At 38.8% G+C, this 22,027-nt stretch overlaps 1 pseudogene; it reads right to left on the bottom strand.

The window, feature by feature from the left end:
• Positions 1-21,239: 21,239 nt before the first annotated feature.
• LOC144819894 (mitochondrial import receptor subunit TOM20 homolog pseudogene) lies at positions 21,240-21,725 on the bottom strand (annotated as a pseudogene).
• Positions 21,726-22,027: the final 302 nt, after the last annotated feature.

The following is a 22,027-nucleotide window of genomic DNA, read 5'->3' as shown; positions in this document are numbered from 1 at the left end:
AATTGCCTTGTTTAGCTTCCTAATTCTATTGATTATCAAAATAAATAACTTACGTTTAATTTCAAATGCCTGATCAATAACTTTCTCAACTTTTTTTTTTCTCTTATAAAAAACCACTTTCTGTTGACCTTTCTTAATATTTTTTAACAAATTGCCAATTATCCTGTTGCGGAACATTCGTTTACGAATGTCCCTAAACTGTTGTTTCCTTCTACTATCATGCACAGAGTTATCTCTTGCTCTAGCAGTAACATTTTTCATTGGCCTTTCCTTTCCGTTTGAATTGCTTCTCTTTTTCTGGACTGAAACATTTTCTGTAGTAATATTTTTTTTACTACAGATATTTCTTATGAATGTTTTTTTACTCTTACACGGTGCTTTCTTGGTGACTTGACAAATCTTTTTGTTAGAGGACTGCTGCTTTTTTTCATTGACCTGCTGTCTTTGACGTTTTGCAGCCTTTCTCAGTCTTTCTTTGGTTGGCATGGTGAAATCTTGAAATGATCTGCAGTTGAATCTGTGGTAAAATATATTAAAAAATGTTATTAACCAGTATTACCCAACAGTAAATCAATAACAGTAATCAAAAACTTAAAACACTACTTGACATTTTTACATAGAAGATATTTTAGTCCTTGGCAAATTTAGAATACAGAAATAGCAGAAAAGAAATGGAATTTATATTCATTTTACCTGTGCTATTTTATATGTGAATCTGATCTAATTTTATGAGCATATTTTAATATTTTATTGAATACACTACACATAACCTGTTTTTGAAGGTGTCTTTATTTTTAAATTAAACAGTTTACATTTTTACTTTTTATTTATTATACATTTTTAAAATAAATGTTTATAGTTCCATAGGCTCAAGCACGTCAGCTTCCCATCCTATGTCATATAATTCTGACAAATCTGCATCCTCATCACGTTCTTCTTCATCCTTAGGATTTAAATCATCCAAGGGATCAACATCCACTGATGTTTCAATTACGAGTTCAATGATGAGGTCGAAATCAACTGATTGCTGATTGTCGCTCATGTTGATGTTGTCTTTATCTTTAAATAAAGATAACAACAATGAGATGTTGCAGAGTAAGAGACAAATCTCAGAGATTATAATAGTAAAATTGTTTAACAAGAGTAACATTTTGCAGCTATTATTTAGCCATGTCCAGCGATGCTGAGCAGGTGAAGCCTATGTCTAATTTTTCACTGAACAGGACTCATCTCTTCTTAACCTTGGATAAGCCTCACCGACTCTGTGTCCCCTGCACATACTTAAATGTAAAGGGGCAGATTTATGTTAACTGGCACATCCCCAGGCATGCACCAGTTAACGTGCACCGCTGCTCTGCCACCCATGGTGTGCCGCATTTACAATCAGATAGGAGAAAGCTGCGTCAAAACCCTGCGCCTGCTTGAAGCAGGCATAGGTCTTGACACAACATTGTGGAGATGGGGCACCCCTGAGCGTTGCTGGAGCTGCATCGCACTTGCGATACAACTCCAGCAATGCGCCACCTTAACGGCACAGATGCGTCACGCATCTGTGCCATTTTTGCCCCATGCTGCGCCGCATTGTAAATGCAGCACACCATGGGTGGCGGAACAGCGGCACAGGATGACTGGCACATCACTGGTGATGCGCCAGTCATCATAAATCTATCCCTAAGCTTCTTATCTTGTTAGAGATAAACTGCCATATGGATCATCAAAATATTTTGCATTTCCTAAATAGCGAATTTTAAGGAATAAATAGCTATTCTTTACCATTCCTAATTTGCGATGAGCAAATTGCTAATTGCAAATTACTCATTCATTTCCATGGGCCAGGAGGCCCATAGGAATGAAGGTGCAATTTGCGATTAGCAATTAGCTCATCGCAAATTAGGAATTTTTCCAAAGGTGCAGGGGTGTCTCAAGAACACCCTGCTGCACCCCTGAAAAAGAAATTTGGGGGCATATGGCGCACATACATGCCCTAAGGGCATGTATGGGCATCATATGGCACCTTTTGTTTTTTTGAAAAAAAGCTTTTTGAAAAGAATTCGCAAATTACCACCAACTAGAAGTTGGTGGTAATTTGCAAATCCTTAATGGCATTTTTTGCATATTTTTTGTTTGATACATTGCATTTAAGGAATCGCAAAATTTGCAAATCCTTAAGTGCAATCGCAAAATAAGGAATAGCAAATTTTGCTATTCCTTATTTTGCATCAAACTTGTTTGATACATACCATTTGTCTAATTAGCATTCGCAAAGGCCAAAATTCGCAGAATTTCGGCCTTTGAGAATGCTAATTAGCTTGATACATATGGCCCCAAGTGAGGCCTGTCTTGCAACATGGTGCATCTTTTGCATCACTGCTGCATCGGTTTCATGTGGCACGGTTTTTTTACACCATGACACATCTGCCTAAATGCATCAATTTGTAATATTGTCGCCTCATAGCAAATCTTTTGCACCGCCGCTGCATCAGAAAAGTGACCACAGTGGCGCAAAAGAGGCATACACCTATCATAAATCTGTCCCTAGCATTTTAAATGATTAATTCAGGATGACGATAAGGTGTGGCCTATCCAGAGGTTTGTTTAAGGTGAGGCCTACTCAGGATTGCAGATGAAAGTTACACTTGATGAAGAATACAGAGGAGATAATACATGTAAAGGTCTACCAATGAAGTAAGTGATGTCCACTTCATTGCGCCAGTCATCATAAATGTATCCCTAAGCTTCTTATCTTGTTAGAGATGAACCGCCATATGTATCATCAAACTATTTTGCATTTCCTAAATAGCGAATTTTAAGGAATAAATAGCGATTCTTTACCATTCCTAATTTGCAATGAGCAAATTGCTAATTGCAAATTACTCATTCATTTCCATGGGCCAGGAGGCCCATAGGAATGAAGGTGCAATTTGCCATTAGCAATTAGCTCATCACAAATTAGGAATTTTTCCAAGGGTGCAGGGGTGTCTCAAGAACACCCTGCTGCACCCCCTGAAAAAGAAATTTGGGGGCATATGGCGCACATACATGCCCTAAGGGCATGCATGGGCGTCATATGGCACCTTTTGTTTTTTGGAAAAAAAGCTTTTTGAAAAGAATTCGCAAATTACCACCAACTAGAAAGTTGGTGGTAATTTGCAAATCCTTAATGGCATTTTTTGCATATTTTTTGTTTGATACATTGCATTTAAGGAATCGCAAAATTTGCAAATCCTTCAGTGCAATCACAAAATAATGATTAGCAAATTTTGCTATTCCTTATTTTGCATCAAACTTGTTTGATACATACCATTTGTCTAATTAGCATTCGCAAAGGCCGAAATTCGCAGAATTTCGGCCTTTGCGAATGCTAATTAGCTTGATACATATGGCCCCAAGTGAGGCCTGTCTTGCAACATGGTGCATCTTTTGCATCACTGCTGCATCGGTTTCATGTGGCACGGTTTTTTTACACCATGACACATCTGCCTAAATGCATCAATTTGTAATTTTGTCGCCTCATAGCAAATCTTTTGCACCGCCGCTGCATCAGAAAAGTGACGCACAGTGGCGCAAAAGAGGCATACACCTATCATAAATCTGTCCCTAGCATTTTAAATGATTAATTCAGGATGACGATAAGGTGTGGCCTATCCAGAGGTTTGTTTAAGGTGAGGCCTACTCAGGATTGCAGATCAAAGTTACGCTTGATGAAGAATACAGAGGAGATAATACATGTAAAGGCCTACCAATGAAGTAAGTGATGTCCACTTCATTGCGCCAGTCATCATAAATGTATCCCTAAGCTTCTTATCTTGTTAGAGATGAACCGCCATATGTATCATCATACTATTTTGCATTTCCTAAATAGCGAATTTTAAGGAATAAATAGCGATTCTTTACCATTCCGAATTTGCGATGAGCAAATTGCTAATTGAAAATTACCCATTCATTTCCATGGGCCAGGAGGCCCATAGGAATGAAGGTGCAATTTGCGATTAGCAATTAGCTCATCGCAAATTAGGAATTTTTCCAAAGGTGCAGGGGTGTCTCAAGAACACCCTGCTGCACCCCTGAAAAAGAAATTTGGGGGCATATGGCGCACATAAATTTTAACAACATTCCTTTACCTCAAAAACGATTTTCAAGTCATAATTTGAAAACACTGCCCACGGGGAAATGACTTAAAATGTCCTTAAGACACATGAAAGTGTTTTTTTAAAGCCTTTGCAACTTTTTTGGGTCACTTTTAACATGGCTATGTAACTCAAACAGTCAAAATCTAAATTTACCATGCACAGGTGGGACCATATTTACAAGGAATGTGCTCCACGGGGAAAGGTCTTTTAATGTAATATGGGAAAAAATGACATCAGAGACACTGAAATGCCAGGCAAGATGGCCGCTGCAGTTCTGTAGAGAGTAGTCGCACTCTCGCTCTCTCCCATCCGACAGATGCTATAGTACTGCTGAACCAGGGATGTGGGGTCTGGTTAACCAGTTTCAACATACTCCGCTAGACGCATTCAACTCAGAGTGGTGGTGGAGCCTCGCACCAAAGAAAGTGTCAAAGAAGGTATTGAAGTGGCTGACTTGGTGGAGAGGGGCGCTAAGCTCTGTGAAGATCGCTGCCAACATGTCTCACAGAGTTAAGGCAGATAGAGAGAAGCCTAATACAGGACTGATTAAAGCCTCAGCCACTGCAGCAGCGAGAGAGGGAGCGGTCCCGAAGGTTAGCTCATTGAAGAAAGCTGCGGAAAACCCTAGCCGTTCCTCAAAAAACACAGCAGCAAAGAAAAATGAAAAGCTAGAAAAGAAATCCGAGGCTGGCCCGGAGACCCGCTCGGGAATAACAAAATCGGCGAGGGAGATTACACTGGAAGGGAAAATGCAGCGTGCGCAAACAGTACAATCAGCATTTATGAAAGACCAGAAGCGGCAAGCAACTCTACCTGAGTCCTTTACGCCGAGAATTTCCTTATCGGTACCACGGATCGAGATCCAGGAAGCTGATCCTTGTCAGGAGAAACCGCTGGTCGAGGTGGTGCTGCCGGTATCATTTGACGGCGTCCATGGAGATGCATTGGAGGAGAATGCGGAAGCAGCCGTAGGAGCAGGTTCGGCAGTCCGCGAGGACCGCGAGGACGCAAGCGTCAGAGTCGGCTTGGTTGCTGGGCAACCAACGAGTGCTGCAGAAGTCGGCAGATTGCGAGCAGAGGTGAACGCGGAGGTGAACACAGAAGCCACAGAAGCGGCAGTAGGCAAAAAAGCGAGCAAGGAGTCTGGTAAGAACAGCAGCCCTGACGATATTGTTTCAAACCCGATAGAGGCTCAAAATAATAAACTGATGCTTGATGCTCTGTTGGCTGTAGAGCTAGAATCACGTAGTAGTTCTATACAGGATGCAGGACCAAGCTGGGGCAGCACCCAGAGCTTAACGGAGCAGAAAGGGCTGTCTATGAGTCAAGTCACTGGCAGGAATACGAAAAATATAAACAGAAGTTCAAGAGGAGGCTCGCCTGAGTTTTTTTCGGTATATGAGGAGACAGATGCATCAAGTACAAGTGCTAGTGCTAGTACCAGTGAGCAGGAGTCAGTGGAATCTGAGAATGAGGAAAGCACTGAACACACCTTTGACTCAGATACTAGTAAGGGCCCTAATGATCCTGCAACGAAAAAGAAGAAAGGTCTTGGCAGTGGCAAAAGAAGAAGTGGTAGAGGATCAAGGAGCAGTATGACGAAGAAACTGTCGTGCGATTATGCCGCTACTTCAGAGACTTACAATGAAAGCGAGCAGGAAGGAGCGAAAGAAGAGGGGAGGCAGAATACGCAGAATGTAACACTTGAAATGCTGTTTGGAACATTAAAACAAATGCAGAAGGAGGCAAGGACTGAGAGCAGAAGGGCAAAAAGAGACACCAAAAAGCTTCAAGCGTCATTAAGGAAAGTAAGCAGAAAACAGGAGGAGGTTGAAGGAAGAGTCTCGCAAGTCGAGGAAAGGACAAGCAGGGTTGAAGATGAAGTGACAGACTGGCAATCTTTCCAAAAAGAGCAAGTGAAGGTGGTTGAGGATCTCCAATGGAAGCTAGAAAGCTTTGAGAACCGCCAAAGGAGAAACAATGTGAGACTGCTGGGCCTTGAGGAGGGAAAGGAGGGGCAAGACCCCAGGGGGTATGTGATCAAGATTTTGGAAGAGGCCTTTCCCGAGTCAAAATGGCATTGGGATGTGGAAGTGCAGAGAGCACATAGGTATCCACTCTTCAAGAAGAATAGGGGAGGGGATGAAAAGGGGTTCCCAAGAGCAATGTTGGTTTTTTTAGGCAACTTCCTAGCGAGGCAGGAAATAATAGATAAAGCTAGGCCTGATTCAAGGAAGATAGCCGACGGAAACACTTTTTTCTCCAGGCCGGACTTTTGCCACGTCACTGTGGAAAGGAGGTGGAGGCTAAGGCAGCTGATAGGGCCTTTCCAAAAGCAAGGGGCAGAAGCATACCTATTGTTCCCGTCGAGGCTGAAAGTGATTAGGAAAGGTTACACCAGAATGTTTACTTCAGAAGTAAAAGCAGCAGAATACCTAGCAGAAATTTCGGAAGCTGGTAGTGGTATGGAGAGTAGAACCAGATCAAGAACCCCACCAAGGTCTCCCACGAGTCCCCGTAAGCAGCAGTAGGTAAGATTTAACAGTAAGGAATCAGGCTGGGAGAGAGTAGCGACTCTACAGACTACAGGAGGCTACACATAGGCCAGGATTGGCCTATTTGCCTGTAGCAAGGGGGGGGTTCCTAAGGGGTGGGGGGCAAGGGGGGGAGAGGGGTGGGTGGCAAGGGGGGGAGACAAACAGGTTGGTTTTGAGCACAAACATGGTGAGGGAGTAAGTAGTAGGAAGGCACGCAAAATACACCAAAAGATGCATGGGCTAAAATATATAAACATACCCAAGGAGGAAAATGTGGGGGAAATGTTAAGGATATTTTTCAAAGCTTGTTGGGGCAAATGGAAATTTGGATTAGGAAAATTTTTGAAACATAATGACCTGTAGAATAGTTTCATTAAATATATGTGGTCTTAATGAGTTGAATAAGAGATTAAAAGCTGCTGCTTTGTTAAAGTCATTAAAACCAGACCTGGTGTGTCTTCAGGAAACACACATCGAGGGCACTAAGGCTTACTTATTAGATCAATTGGGTTTTAATGTTTTAGCAAAAACCAATCTGAATACTAAGACACGAGGGGTGGTAATCCTGGGCAAAAGGCAGGATACACTAGTCAAGAGAAAGTTAGAGGATCAATGGGGAAGATGGGTGATAGCAGAATTAACATTTGTGGGAGAAACTTTTACCCTGGTCTCAGTGTATGGGTCCACTGGTGATGATCCTGATATTTTTCAATTTTTGGATTCAGAACTTGCACAGTGGCCAGAGCCTATTATTTTATGTGGAGATTTGAATCTGCACGATGCAGATAGTAGTTTTCTAGACTCCAATAGGAAATACACAGGGAGGAAAAAGAGAACCTACAGGGCTCTGGCTGACATGGTAAGAAATAACTCCTTAGAGGATCCATGGATAAAGTGTCACCCGAATCTGGATGGGAGTACTTTTTTTTCAGCTCCCCATCAGACCTTAGTTAGGCTGGATTATTTTTTGATTACACGAGACGTAATAGATGGGGTAAAGATAGAAAGAGAACCTAGGATCATTTCTGACCACAGCCCACTAGTGCTAAGTGTAAATCTGGGGCAAAAGAGAAATAAGGAGCCGTCACAATGGACATTTGACAGAATGCTGCTTCAGGACCAAACATATAGGGAAAAAATGTCTGAATGGATTAAGGAATATTGGGAAATTAACAGAGGTACCTCAACACCAGGGATGGAGTGGGATGCTTGCAAAGCTGGGATAAGAGGAATGACCCTGAGTTATGGTATTTCTGCACAGAAAAGGGAGAGGGAAAAAGTGGTGAGAGACAACGAACTAATTAGAGAGGTAGAAGAGGAGCTTATGATGGCTATAAATATGCATTTACCACTTGAACAGATTTTACTGAGACTAGTTGCACTTAGAGCAGAAGTTATGGACGGGATGGCAAAAAAAACAGTGGAGAAGTACATGGCTAATAAAGAGAAGGCTTATGAACTCAGTGAGAGAGTTGGTCATATACTTGCGGTAAGAGCTAGACAAAGAGGTGGGGTTGCAGATATTAAAGAGATTAAAAATGAACAAGGAGTTAAAGTTAAGGGTCCAGAACAGATTAGAGAGGTCTTTAGGCAGTTTTATATGGCATTATACCAACTAGAAGGAGATGGAGGAGAAGAGGACATAAGGGCTTATTTGAGGGAGATAGAGTCGACAAAACTGGATGAGGCAGATAGGAAAGGGTTGGAAGAGAAATTCAAAGTGGAGGAACTGACTGAGGCCCTGAGAGAGCTGCCATCTGGGAAGGCCGCTGGTCCGGACCAGATCCCAGTTGAATTTTATAAAATCTTTCAATCCTCTCTGTTACCAGATATGTTTAGCATGATGCTGTTAGCACAAGTAGGTGAGTCTGTCCCGCACTCTTGGGGAGGCGCAGACATCATTGTTATCCCGAAGAAAGGTAGGCCGGCGGATGCTCCGGGATCTTACAGACCTATCACGTTAATGAACGCTGACGTCAAGGTGTTCTCCAAGATGCTAGCAAAAAGATTGTCCAGAAAAATTGAATCCCTAGTCATTCCCTCTCAGCATGGGTTTATCCCTGGTAAGGGAACAACCCACCATACGAGGTTAGCAATTACGGCATTTGATGTTGCAGATACTTTAGAAGTTCCAATGGCAGCGGTATTTCTCGATGCCGAAAAAGCCTTTGACAGGGTCTCATGGAGATATCTTTGGGAGGTTTTGAGGTGGCACGGTATAGGTCCAGGATTTATAAAGGCTTTACAGACACTATACATTGATCCGACAGCCAGGATAAGAGTCAACAGAGGTTACTCGGCTGCAGTTAGCATTCAAAGAGGTACAAGGCAGGGCTGCCCCTCTTCTCCTCTGCTTTTTGCTTTATATCTGGACCCCTATGTAAGGAAATTGGAATTCAATCAAGAGATATCACCATTAGTACTAAATGGTCGTAGGATTAAATCGTTAGCCTATGCGGATGACGTCGCTATCTTAACTCCAGAACCCTCAGATGCCATTAGGGTAATTGAAGAAGAAGCTGAGAGGTTTGGTCAGTTCTCAGGCTACAGCTTGAACACTACAAAAACACAGATAGTTAAAAATCAGTGGGCTATTTGCAACGATGATAGAGTAACGAACATAGCAACCTATTTAGGGGTACAAATGACAGCGGAAGTAAGTAGAATTGTGGAAAAAAATATGGATCCTTTGATTGCTCAAACGAAAAAAGATCTGGAAAGAATGAATAACCTACACCTTTCGCTGGTTGGATGTACAAATATAATCAAAATGATGATTTTACCTAAATTTTTGTATGTGTTCAGGGCTGTACCCTTGTTGATCGAAGCCAGTTGGTTTAACAGTATAGAGGCAATATGTAATAGATTTATTTGGGCCCAAGGTAAGACCAGGAGGGCCTATAGGTACATGACGCTTCCTAGAGAAAAAGGAGGGTGGGGGGCACCAGATTTTCGTTTATATTACATGGCTACGGTGCTCCAATATATTCAAGGCCTTATTGGCGGAAATTCTGTTGATGTAAGTTTGCAGCAGATGTCGACAGAGGTTTATGCTGTCGCGTTAGGGGTAAACGCTGAGAATTGCTTTTTAAAATGTATTGACTATAGCTATTTTAAACGGACTAAGTTTAAAACCGTAAGAGCGGCAGTGACGGTTTGGAATGCATTTTTAAAGAAAGTAAAGATGGGAAGGTATAATAGGTATGTCCAATTATTTAATAACAGTTCACTGCCTAAGGACATTTTCGCTGACCATGTTATGGCAGACTGGGCTACAAGGGGGGTCATGCAAATTGGTGATTTACTCTCACAGGATGGTTTTAAGCAATTCTCAGAGCTGAGAGATACATACGGCCTAGATAATAGGGGATTTTTTAAATATCTACAGGTCAGAAGCTTTCTTAACAACAAAGCCGGAGGTCCAGCGGGCTTTAATAAAATAGGGATTATGGAGAAAATAAAACTGATGGGGGATTGCTCTATTAAAACTTTTTATGCAGCATTGGTGGAAAAGAAGCAAGATGATTTAGATAAATTTAGTAAGAAATGGGAGGATAAATTGGGAATTGATGGTAGTTTGTTTTATGATTCTCTAAACCTGGGCTGTACGATAATCTGCGCTGCCCCGTTGCAATCGCAGCATTATAAAACACTGTATTTCTTGTATTTTACGCCTGCAAAGATTGCAAAATGGGGGGGGAATCAAGGTATCAACTGCCCTAGATGCAATGAGCTGGAAGCAGATAGTGTACATATTTTTGCAACATGCCCCAAGTTGCGATCATTGATTAGTGGGATCGAGGGGTTTCTGGCAACTTCACTGGGTATTGAGATATCCCTTACGCCGACGTGGATTATGTTAGGTGTGAATAATGAGGAGCAGGTTCAATATGCTGAATTTATGTTTCTAATAATGGCGGTCTATAGGCTCACAATAGCAAGGGCCTGGCTAGATAAAAGCCCTCCGAGCTTGCAATGCTGGCTAGCAAACACTCTGTATGCATATAATATAGAGGAAAAAATGTATGCTCGAAAGGGGAGAAATGGAAGACGATTGGGGAGTAGAATTTGGGAGCCAATATCTAACTGGAAAGAGAAGCAAAGAAGGAGTAACTAGGGGAGGGGGAAGGAGAATGTTGAAGGTATCGTTACCATCATTGTCTGTGGCTTTCATCTTCTTTATTTTTTGTGGTACTTTGTGAGTTTGATCGATTATTATAGTTGAATATTCGTATGCGTAAGCTTTCTTTAGGTAGATGTAGTATACAAGTGGTATGTTATTATTAATTAATGCTGGTGTTTAAAGTATTATATCATAAATTAAAATTACAGTAATGTATAAAATTGTGATATATGTAATGCTCATAACAATATGTTGTAATGAAGGAAAATAAAAAAATTAATTAAAAAAAAAAAAAAAAAAAAAAAAGAGACACTGAAATGCCTTATAAAGAAGCATACACCATTATGTCCTTGTCATAAATTTAAAAACCATTCCTTTTCCCCAAAAACGATTTTCAAATCATAATTTGAAAACACTGCACATGGGGAAATGACTTAAAATGTCCTTAAGACACATGAAAGCGTTTTTTGATTGCCTTTCCAGCATGGTTGGGTCACTTTTAACATGGCTATGTAACACAAACATTCAAAATCTAAATTTGCCATGCACAGGTGGGAGCATATTTACAAGGAATTTGCTCCACAGGGAAAGGTCTTACATTAAAATGGGAAAAATAACATCAGAGACACTCAATTGCCTTATAAAGAAGCATACACCATTATGTCCTTGTCATAAATATTAAAACCATTCCTTTTCCCCAAAAACGATTTTCAAATCATAATTTGAAAACACTGCACATGGGGAAATGACTTAAAATGTCCTTAAGACACATAAAAGCGTTTTTTGATTGCCTTTGCAGCATGTTTGTGTCACTTTTAACATGGCTATGTAACGCAAACATTCAAAATCTAAATTTGCCATGCACAGGTGGGAGCATATTTACAAGCAATTTGCTCCACAGGGAAAGGTCTTACATTAAAATGGGAAAAATAACATCAGAGACACTCAATTGCCTTATAAAGAAGCATACACCATTATGTCCTTGTCATAAATATTATAACCATTCCTTTTCCTCAAAAACGATTTTCAAGTCATAATTTGAAAACACTCCACAGCTCCTATGCACAAAAAAACCCTGTCAGTACTAATACTTCACATTTTCTCCAATTACAATTTCTCAAAGAAACAAAATCTATTTGTAAAACACTTGAGACAAAGCAACATTTGAAAAACACAACTTTCTTCATAATTTTCTCCTTAAAGCACACTATTCTCTATCTAAATTAAAGAAATCTTTTCTCACCTTAGCAAATACTTTTAGTTTCAAAACAGTCTCAGAAACACACCAATTTGTCTTCAGCAGAGCAAAAGGTATGCACTCCAGAGTCTGCAGCTATCAAAAGCACAGAAATGCTGTAATTCTTCACACATATCTCTCATGTCACCCAATCAAAACTCTTCCCTCACTTTTTTTCAAATCAAAACCCTTCCCCCCTCTGCCCTTTCTGCCTTTTTTGCATAGCAACCACCTCCTTGAAGGCCTCTGGTGTTTGCAAGTTCACACAACAATGTTGCAATTGAACTCTGAACTCTCAGTGCACCTCATATCCAGTGCATTCTTTCATTTAATGATTTTTTCTTGACCACTCAAAATACATCTTTCAAAGAACTCATCCATGCACCCTAACTTTCTGTTTTCAGCAATCAAAATCCACCAATCACTGTTACTGCTTCATTAACACAGAAACTCCACTTTTTTTTTCATTTTAAACTCTTATTTTTTCAACTGCCATTTCATTGCCACACTTCATCTGACTGCAGGAGAACCTTCTCTCACCATGTTTTCTGTCTGGATTGTTGGACATAGTTACATCTATTGGGCTCAGAGGTATGCTGAGAACAGGAATTTACCTAACCTCAATTTACAAGATGTGGAAATTAAGTGGTTTGGCCACAGAGGATTAAAATGTCACCAATTGATACCATTGGTGAAAACCTTTATGCATTTGCCAAAACCTGACCTGTTAATTGTGCACTGTGGAGGTAATGATTTGGGCACTTTGACTGGGGTAGGTCTGGAAATGCTTTTAAAGGACACCTTTGAGCAATTAATGGCACTTTTTCCTCAGACTGCCTTGGTATATTCAAATATATGCCAAAGACAGAAATGGAGGTGGTCAAACCAATTTTGTCCACAAATTGAGAAGTCGAGGAAGCATGTAAACAAATCTGTTTCAGCTTACATGAGAGACCATGGAATGGGCTCCCTGTACAACAATAACTTGCGTTACTACATGCAAGATATCTACAGAGGAGATGGAGTTCACTTCTCAGATGAGGGCAACAGAATTTTCATTCTGAATTTAAGACTGTGCATTGGTACCTACTTATAAGTACCTAAATGTACCATAAACCCAAAAGCTCTTCTCAGAGCTACCCTACATCTGATCACTCACAATTATTATTTTACTCTAACTTTTTTCACTAATTTTCAACAAAGTACGCTCCCTGGGACGCTACCCGGTACGCGAACCGGGAGCTAACCTCGCTAAATTTTTAAAAAAATGGTTTTTTTTCGCACATATGGGCCTCCTCAGCCACCCTCAGAAAACCTAGGGGGTCAAGATAAGTCTACTGTGCCCCCTTCTACCCATTCTGAACATTATTTGCCCTCCATCTTGTATCTTAATTCGACCAAAACACAAAATGGTGGACTCCCGTAACGCTTAAGGTTCGCGTACCGGGGCGCTCGCCAGTTCGCGTACCGGGTCGCTCCCTGGGAAGCGCACCATCAAAAAAGGTGGGAAAGTAGTTTACAGAAAAGCGACTGGAGACACTTTCACCAAATATAGATTAGCTCATACTACATACCAATCCCTACCATTTTCACAAATTTGATTGAAATTCCATTTAACCATTTAGCCTGTACACCTCTCTAAATACCCTGAGGTAAATTACTTCACAAAACACATCTGAAGTGTTGGAATTGACAACCAATTAAAATGTTACTTTCATTTTCTACTTTTTTTACCTGACATTTGATTGGTTATGTACCTGAATATATATAAAGGAAGAGAGAGAAACACAGCCATTTTGACTACTACTTCCTGAACTACATTGCAAGATCATTTTCACTCACAACTTAAACTTGTTTTTAGAAGGTGAGATATTATTTTATAAATTTGAAAACATTTTCAGATAGTTATATACTATCCCTCTGTAAGAGTTAGACATTGAGAAAGGCTTCTTTATTATAATTATGGATTGATTTAGGTTTCTGTGGTATAATTATGAATTTACTTAGGCTTCTTCACAGGCACTTTTTAATAGTACTACTTCACGCCTGAAACCATACAGTGCCCATAGATTACTTCTCTGTTATAAACTCACAAGTACCTGTCTGAACTTAAACCCAACAGTGCCCTATCTCTACTGATATAATTATTTTTTATGCAAATTACAGCAATAAAATGGAAGGTGAGCAGAATATTTCCTTCGAAATTGTTCTGGAGAACAACACAGAAAAAGATATTGAGGATAATGATGACTCAGATTTCATGGATGAATCACGGGACCATGAATTAGTTCAATGTGTAGAATCTGTGGATCATTTACTTCATTATGATGACGGTCAAATGTGGGAAGTTATGTTCACTCAACAAGAGGACATATCTGACAGTCAAATGTTAGACATTCTATTAAATTTTGAAAAACAATCCGAAAAATAAAATTATATGTAATATTAAAAAATTATTTGAGTCTTTAATCATTTTTATATGTAATTCATAAACTAGTGAAATGTTAGAAATTTTATTAAATTTTGAAACACAATTACAATAATAAATAATTGCTTAAAAAATAAAAAAAATAAAAAATAATCAACAAAACCAACAATCAATTAACATACAGTATTTGAAAAGTCTATCATTCTTTTTTCCTTATAGTACGCTGCCCAGAACGCTTCCCGGTTCGCGAACCGGGCGCTACCCACGCAAAAAAACCAAAAAATGTTTTTTTCTTTTTTTGCCCCGCGGGGCCCTTTTAAAGCCTCCACATTAAACCTAGGGGGTCAGGGAGGATCTACTATGCCCCCTTATGGTCATTTCCCCCTTTGTTTTGGCCTCCTCTTGTCTCTCAATCCTACCGAGAGACAAGATGGCGGCCGCTCCGGACTGTTTAGAATGTTGACAGACACCGGAGAGCCAATCAGCTTCGCTACGCGAAGTTCCGTTACGCGTAAAGTCCGCGAACCGGAGCGCTGCCCGGTCCGCTGTTACAGATATATATCTTTTTTTGAACGTTAATTTCTCAAAATCCACTGAAGCACATATATTGAGACCTAGCAAAGGCATTTCGGGCTACCAGTCCCTACAATTTCGCCAAGTTTCGTGCAAATCCATTCAGCCGTTCGGGCTAAAAGTGAGGCCAACCGCCCTATGGAAATTAACATTGGAAAAACGCGTTTTGGGACCCCCCTTATTTCTCGGCCCCCCCTTGACGAACCCCCCCCAAATTTTCAGTGGCTGCTCAGAAACATAATGTTCCATTTTCCTGAACATTTCAGCCAATTCCGTCCACAAACGCCAAAGTTATTAGACATAGAATTTTCAAAAATCCCATAGAGAAAAAATCCTAACTATATATACCTACTGGCGACCGCCAGTAGGTAATTTAAATTTCAAACAAAACCACATTCACTGGATGATAGCATCAGTGATGTCATCAGTGATGTCATTTGAGATGTCATCAGTGATGTCATCAGTGATGTCACTGATCATGTCATGAATGATGTAATATGTGACATCATCAGCGGTGCATTGCGGGCGCTAGTTATAGTTAGCACAACTAACTATAATGGAGGAATTTCAATGGTTTTGTACGAGTAAAATGTCCAGCTAACTATAACACTCATGAAACCTGTGTTTTTTTGTCAGTGAATTTTAAAGATTTTTTAAATTCTAATTCCTAACTATAACGTCTCTGAAATGTATGTTTTTTTCAGTGAATTTCAAAGGTTTTTTAAATGCTAATTTCTAACTATAACGTCTCTGAAACCTATGTTTTTTCAGTGAATATACATATATATAAATATATATATATATATATATATATATATATATATATATATATATATATATATATATATAAATATACATATATATATATTATATATATATATATATATATATATATATATATATATATATATATATATATATATATATATATATATATATATATATGGAGAGAGAGAGAGAGAGAGAGAGAGATAGATATGTGTTGAGTGATAGATATATAGAAGTATTCCATTTGATCTGTTTTTGCTACTTGAAAAATACTTCCAAACTTGCATCTTTTTCATAAATTACTTCCGCACAGTTTGAAGATGTATTGCTTGTCCAGAGAGTCTTTGTCCCATGAAGACATATTTTGGATTTGTAAGATAACGGCATATTATTGTAGCTTACAATTAAATTAAAAAACATTTGGCAAACACGTTGGAATATTTAAGCAAAGACCAAGAGCAGGCAATGCACATGATGATCTATACTCACAGTAAAACGAATTTCTAACTAAATTTGGTGATGCACAAAATAGAAGAACCAGATTTTTTCATATTTTCTTTGAATTGGAGCACTGCAAGATCAAGGTGATGTCAGTCCTGAATTTACTTAGACAAACAGGAAGAAACATTGAGGATAGTTTTCCATAAAAACTGAAATACTGCTTTCATTCAAAAAGTCAAATGTTTATACCTTCCGCCTGTGAAAATAACAAAGTTCTATTTTTCATTATGAATACAAAATGTGACTTTGTTAAACCGGAAGCATGTCCCTCTTTCTGTAAAGCTAATATGAAATCAACATCACTTTCCTCAGCGATGTACACTTTTTGCGATTAACTTACCTTTGTAGGCATTTAATTCAGTACATAATTTACTGAAATTTAAGGAACTGTACTTGCATTCAAAAAATGTGACTTCACATCAAAGACCACAACGTGCAGATGGCAAAAGCTCATCAAACTTGGGTCAACCTTTGTGATACAGACCTTTAAACATTTGGAGCAGCGTAATTTATACACCACTTTGTAATGTCACAATCATATACCTATGTATGCATATAAAATATTTGTATTCAGTCAGTGCCTTTATTAACATGCGTAATGCGTTTAAAAAAATTCATGAAATGTAATTATTGTACTCATCCATAACTCATGCGTAAGAGTTTCATTTTGTTCATTGTTCAATGTAATCATGTTTTCTTTTATATTCACGTCTCACATTTATTCTTAATCTGTCATGTGTATGCGTAATTGTGAAACCAAAGTTCATGTTGAATATTAACTTAACTAAGCCTGACTTTATGCCCTAACGGAAATTGTGTTCTAACCCCACCAGTATGTTGCTTTTTCCTTTTGCAAGTGTGTTATCATATTTCTTGTTAGTTAGAGAAAAGCTTTGCATTAGTAATCTAGTAGTGAGGCCTGGGGGAGTATCTTGTCAGCAAACGCAAAGAAAATAATAGTCACAGGGCACCTTCTCTTTATCATGTACCAGGATGGTGGGATGTTCAAGGTTGACAGCTGCAGTCCCAGTTTCGATGCGATGGGAACTTGAGAAAGTGTGCTAATGCTCTTCACAGTCAACAACTCGGCTGGCTCCTGGTGGTGTTAGGAGAGAAAAGGATGTTTTTGAAGCTACTGTTATATTTAATTGGTGTTTCCATAGTTAGTTAGGTAGACTTTCTCTTGACTCTGAGAGGGAACCGATATCTCTCTCTTCCTGGGCTTTTCCTTCCTGAGTGTAATGATGTGTGTAAAACACTACTTTAATTTCCTTGAACTTCCACATAAATTCTATTCAATGCTAACACCTTCATGCTAACCCTTTCTAAGCTCCTTGGATAGAAATGTTCTTTTTGCTAATTTGTCCTCTATCTATGTTTAGATGGGAAAAGAGAAGTTTCTTTATGTAACACCTGTCTGCGAAAATGTTAGTCTACAAACTATATTATTGTATCTTATTAACTTTTTGTATACTGGATTGATCAGCATTTGGAAATAAACCCATTTGATATTAATTAATGATTACTTGGCCTTATTGTGGAGTCATATTTGACTTTACAAGCCAGAAATGTATTTCTGATGTTTACTCCCTCAGTGCTTCAACTAATCGCAAATTATCTATGGTGATTTTACAAACGTTTAAGATGTAAACCAGTGCACCATCACATTTAAACAACATAAACCCAAAACTTCAAAGATAATGTAAAACATAGAGGCATCGGAAATATAAAGGCACAGTTCAAAACATACTTTATTCAGCTATTAAAAACCATAACAGTTACACAGACAAATCACAGTAAAAATTCATAAACGTCATAATTAACAAGATGTTTAATGCAAACAAAATAAGCAAAAAGAAAACAGCTTCATGAAAGCTATTAAATGCTGCACTGTACTTAATTACCAAAGAGTATAAACGGTTTCTAATTTGGAAACCAAGAACAACACTTGAAAAATTAAATCAATAAATGTAGCAGATTAAGACAAAAATGAGTGAGATAAAATCTATGATGTGAATTAACCTCAAAAGAAAGTTAAAGTTTCACAGAGGCTATGGTCAATAAAATGTAGTGCACTCTCATTTAAAACGTACAATACTGTCTAGTAGCCCATCCTCAAAATACTTAAAAAAAATAATGTTTAAGTGTATGTTTAGTAGAGGCCTAATGAATTTAGGGTTGTTAAAGATTTCGGTGTCACCAATTGCTCGCACAGCTCTTCAATTAAAGACAACCATGAAAGCCTTAAAAGTGTTCAACAACAAATAAAATATAATTTTACTTGTAAAACTGCCTTCCGGCTTTGCCCAGATCAAATCCCATGGGAATAAAAGAGAGTTTTGGGGAAAATTCACCAGATAGGACAATCCTGATTCAGAATGACAAATATAGATAGAACAACCTTTCGAGGCAGCCTGCAATCTTCTTAAGAAGCTATTTGTATCATCTTTCAGACTACCTGTTTCTGCATACCCCATGAACCAGCACCAAATGTGACTACATATTTGCTTTTATACCCGGTAAGCATCTCACTTAAGGATTTTATGCCTAATTAAACTTCAAGCCTAAAGATCGATTTTAGCACCCAAACACATTTCAAGCACTTAATAGTATAAGTATAGTATTTTTTAATAGTATAAAGATGTCCCCAGCTAAAATTGGCATTCAAGGGTATCCCTAAATAATTAACAGCATGGACACTCCCCAGCAACGATCCACAAATAGAATGTTGGTATGTTTTTTCATTGATTTGGACCCACAAACTGTGTTGAAAGATTTTGTTCAATTTGTCTTCAGATACACTTTAGCCATTAACATAGCAAACATCTCAAGTATTTCCTGTAGTCCATTCATGTAAAGGATGAAAGGAAAAGATGCCAGTACACAGTCATGACAAACTGTCCTATTAATTTTACTTGTTTCAATACACTCACCATTATGGCCAAAATAGACCTTTGCAGAAACATCAGAATGCATTTTTTAGAAGACATTTTATTGGTTTATCCATCCCCATTGATGTTATAACGGACCAGAGTTTTGAAGGGTTTGCACAATCAAACATCACAACTCGGGCTCATGAAAGCAAGATATGCGTAGACTTTCTTGAACATCATGTACTTGCTAATAAGCAAGTGCAAATTCAAGCAAAGTTCACAGTCCCAAATTCTTGCTAGAAAATATATATTGCACATCTGATAGAACAGAATTCTGCTCAACCCACGCTTTCAATCTTGCCAACTGAATTCTCTGCATGATTTTTAACAGTGGAGACCAGAAGTGAGATAGGATGATAATATATAAGATACCTCTTGCCATCTTTCTTAAATATAGAGACAATGATTACCTTTGATCATGGCAGATGCAAAGGGCTCCCTGCTGCTACCCTTAAGACATTAGTTATTAAAGGGACAAAAAATCCATATTATTTTTAATAACATCCATCGGGAACCCAATTGGGCCCGGTCATTTACTATTTTGGCTCTTCTTGAATACAGAGAAAGCCCCCTGCATATCAAAAGGGAGACAGAGACGAGCAGTTTCTAAATGTTCTTACTCTATGTTCACCACAATCTCAGCGAGATGGCAAGAATCTAATAAATCGATTAAAAGGATCTACTACCTAGATGCTCATATCAAAACTTCCATACTGGGCGAAACATCATTAAATACAAGGAGGTATTGACCTTTTAAAATGCAACACTATCGTTAGTGACACCTCCTGCAATAAAGGATGTCTACGCTTTCTCCCGTATGTTGGCATTTCTATCTCACAATGCTTTGTTATACCCTTGTCTACAAGTCCAAATTTCAGATTGAATACAAGATGACATTTTTAATGTAGAAATATGTGCAGTGATACAGGGCAAATCAAACCACACTTTAGGCATTAGGCATTGCCCTACTAGAGCTTACAGAATTAGTTAACATAGATTTAAGTGAGCCAAAGAATGACTCAAAGGAAATAAGATCTGTCTTGCTTCAGCATTCTCATCCAGACAAAGCAAGCATGCTACTCGCTCCTAGAGTACAAATCCAAAAGCAGTTATGAGGGGTTAACCTTTGACCAATTCCACATAGTCCTTTTGTTCTTAACATGTTGAACCTCTGCCATTCTCTTACTTAAAGTTTTAGGGCCGTGTCCCAAATGTATTTGCATTGAAAATCGGTTATGAGCACTGGCACAATTGGGCCCATCCAAGAAGTTTGACTCTAAGGGAGAAATGTCCTCTGAAAGTAAGAGAAAATCAATAATTTTACATCCCCCAATGATCAAACATGGGTGCAAATGGTTAAAATTGGGAACAACCACTGTGTACAAATACAAGATTAGATCAGAAATCTATTAAGTGACCCACTACACAGGTGATGTAAAAAGTGTATTTAATTCCCGCCCGCTAGCACCAGACAATCCACAACTGTATTAGAATAAAGATTACAAATATGAGCATCAAAATCGCAGTCAAAAGGATAAAAAGTAAATTCCCTTTTCAGATGTAGATCTGAACACCTAGGGTACAAAAGAATTTATAATCTCATGTTATGCTGATCTATCATTATAGAAATTGATCATCAACATATTAAGTAGTTCACCAATTTGAATAGGTAATAACTGGTAAAACAGAAAAACAGAATCAAGTAATATCACAATTCTGATACTCAAGATCAAAATTAAACTGAAGAGACCTCCTTTGGCCCTAACCACCCTTGACCAAGTGGATGGAGTGTGAAATGTGCAATGAGCCTCTACATAAAACCTGTGCATCTCAACTATACTATTACCAGCAAAGTATTTGATTACCCTTACTGAATGCAAATATAAAGGTTTTGTTGTCAAAAGTCAATTAATAAAATCCAACATCTCTCATCTAAAATGTGTTAAATGCTCTATACAGTCCATTGGGAGCCATGGTGGCTTTTAGATCACACCACCCTTCATCATCATAGGTGCAATTTCTCATCCAAGAAACATCAGAATGTCATAGCCTCTTCTCATTCAACACCGTCTTCTGATAAACTCTGTGTAGTAACAATTCTCTGACTGATGGTTGGTAGTTTAGTCACAGCTTCTGAAATACTGGTGGTTGAAGAGTCTATTGCTGAATTTGCAGTAACTGCTGAGGCTGCCCACACACAGTTATGGTATTGGTGAGGTAATCCACACCTTTTTCATATTCCCCTTTGCTAGCAGTTCTTCTCCAAGCTGTATTTCATCAAGAAAGAACTTCTGAATGGCCTCTGCATCCTTTAGATCAGAAAGCTTGGACAATGCTTCTCACTCGCCAAGGTTTTGCCTCCTACTGCGTTCTTGCAGTCACTGTTTAAAGCCAGGGTCGCTGAACCTTTTTTTGTCAAAGTAAATGCAATAACCAAGCAGAATAGCTCCACACACGCCCTCAGCGATAGCGCATGTCCTACCAGTCGCCATCATTGTTGCAACCCAGGGAAGCGTACAGGCAGAAGGAACGACCTAACACTCCACTGACCTGCACACAGTCCAGATTCGTTAATTTGGTGCCAATTCCTGCCACGTTCCAGAAAAGAAAATTACCAAACTCAAACCTTGTAACTCTTCAAGGTCTCTGGGGTCTGTGGTAATATCAGAGAGATAATGTAAGGGATCCCCTTGATTCTTTTCTTAACTTTTAGTAAGCAAAATTCAATCACTCTCATCCAAAGTAGTAAGAAGTTCAAAGGATGTGAAAGTGGCTATGTAAAAAACTGGAAGACGAT

This window comes from Lissotriton helveticus, chromosome 2_1, assembly GCF_964261635.1.
Source record: "Lissotriton helveticus chromosome 2_1, aLisHel1.1, whole genome shotgun sequence".
Taxonomy (NCBI): Eukaryota; Metazoa; Chordata; class Amphibia; order Caudata; family Salamandridae; genus Lissotriton; species Lissotriton helveticus.
Note: the sequence above shows the minus strand (reverse complement) of the source record. Positions and strands in the feature narration are given on the sequence as shown.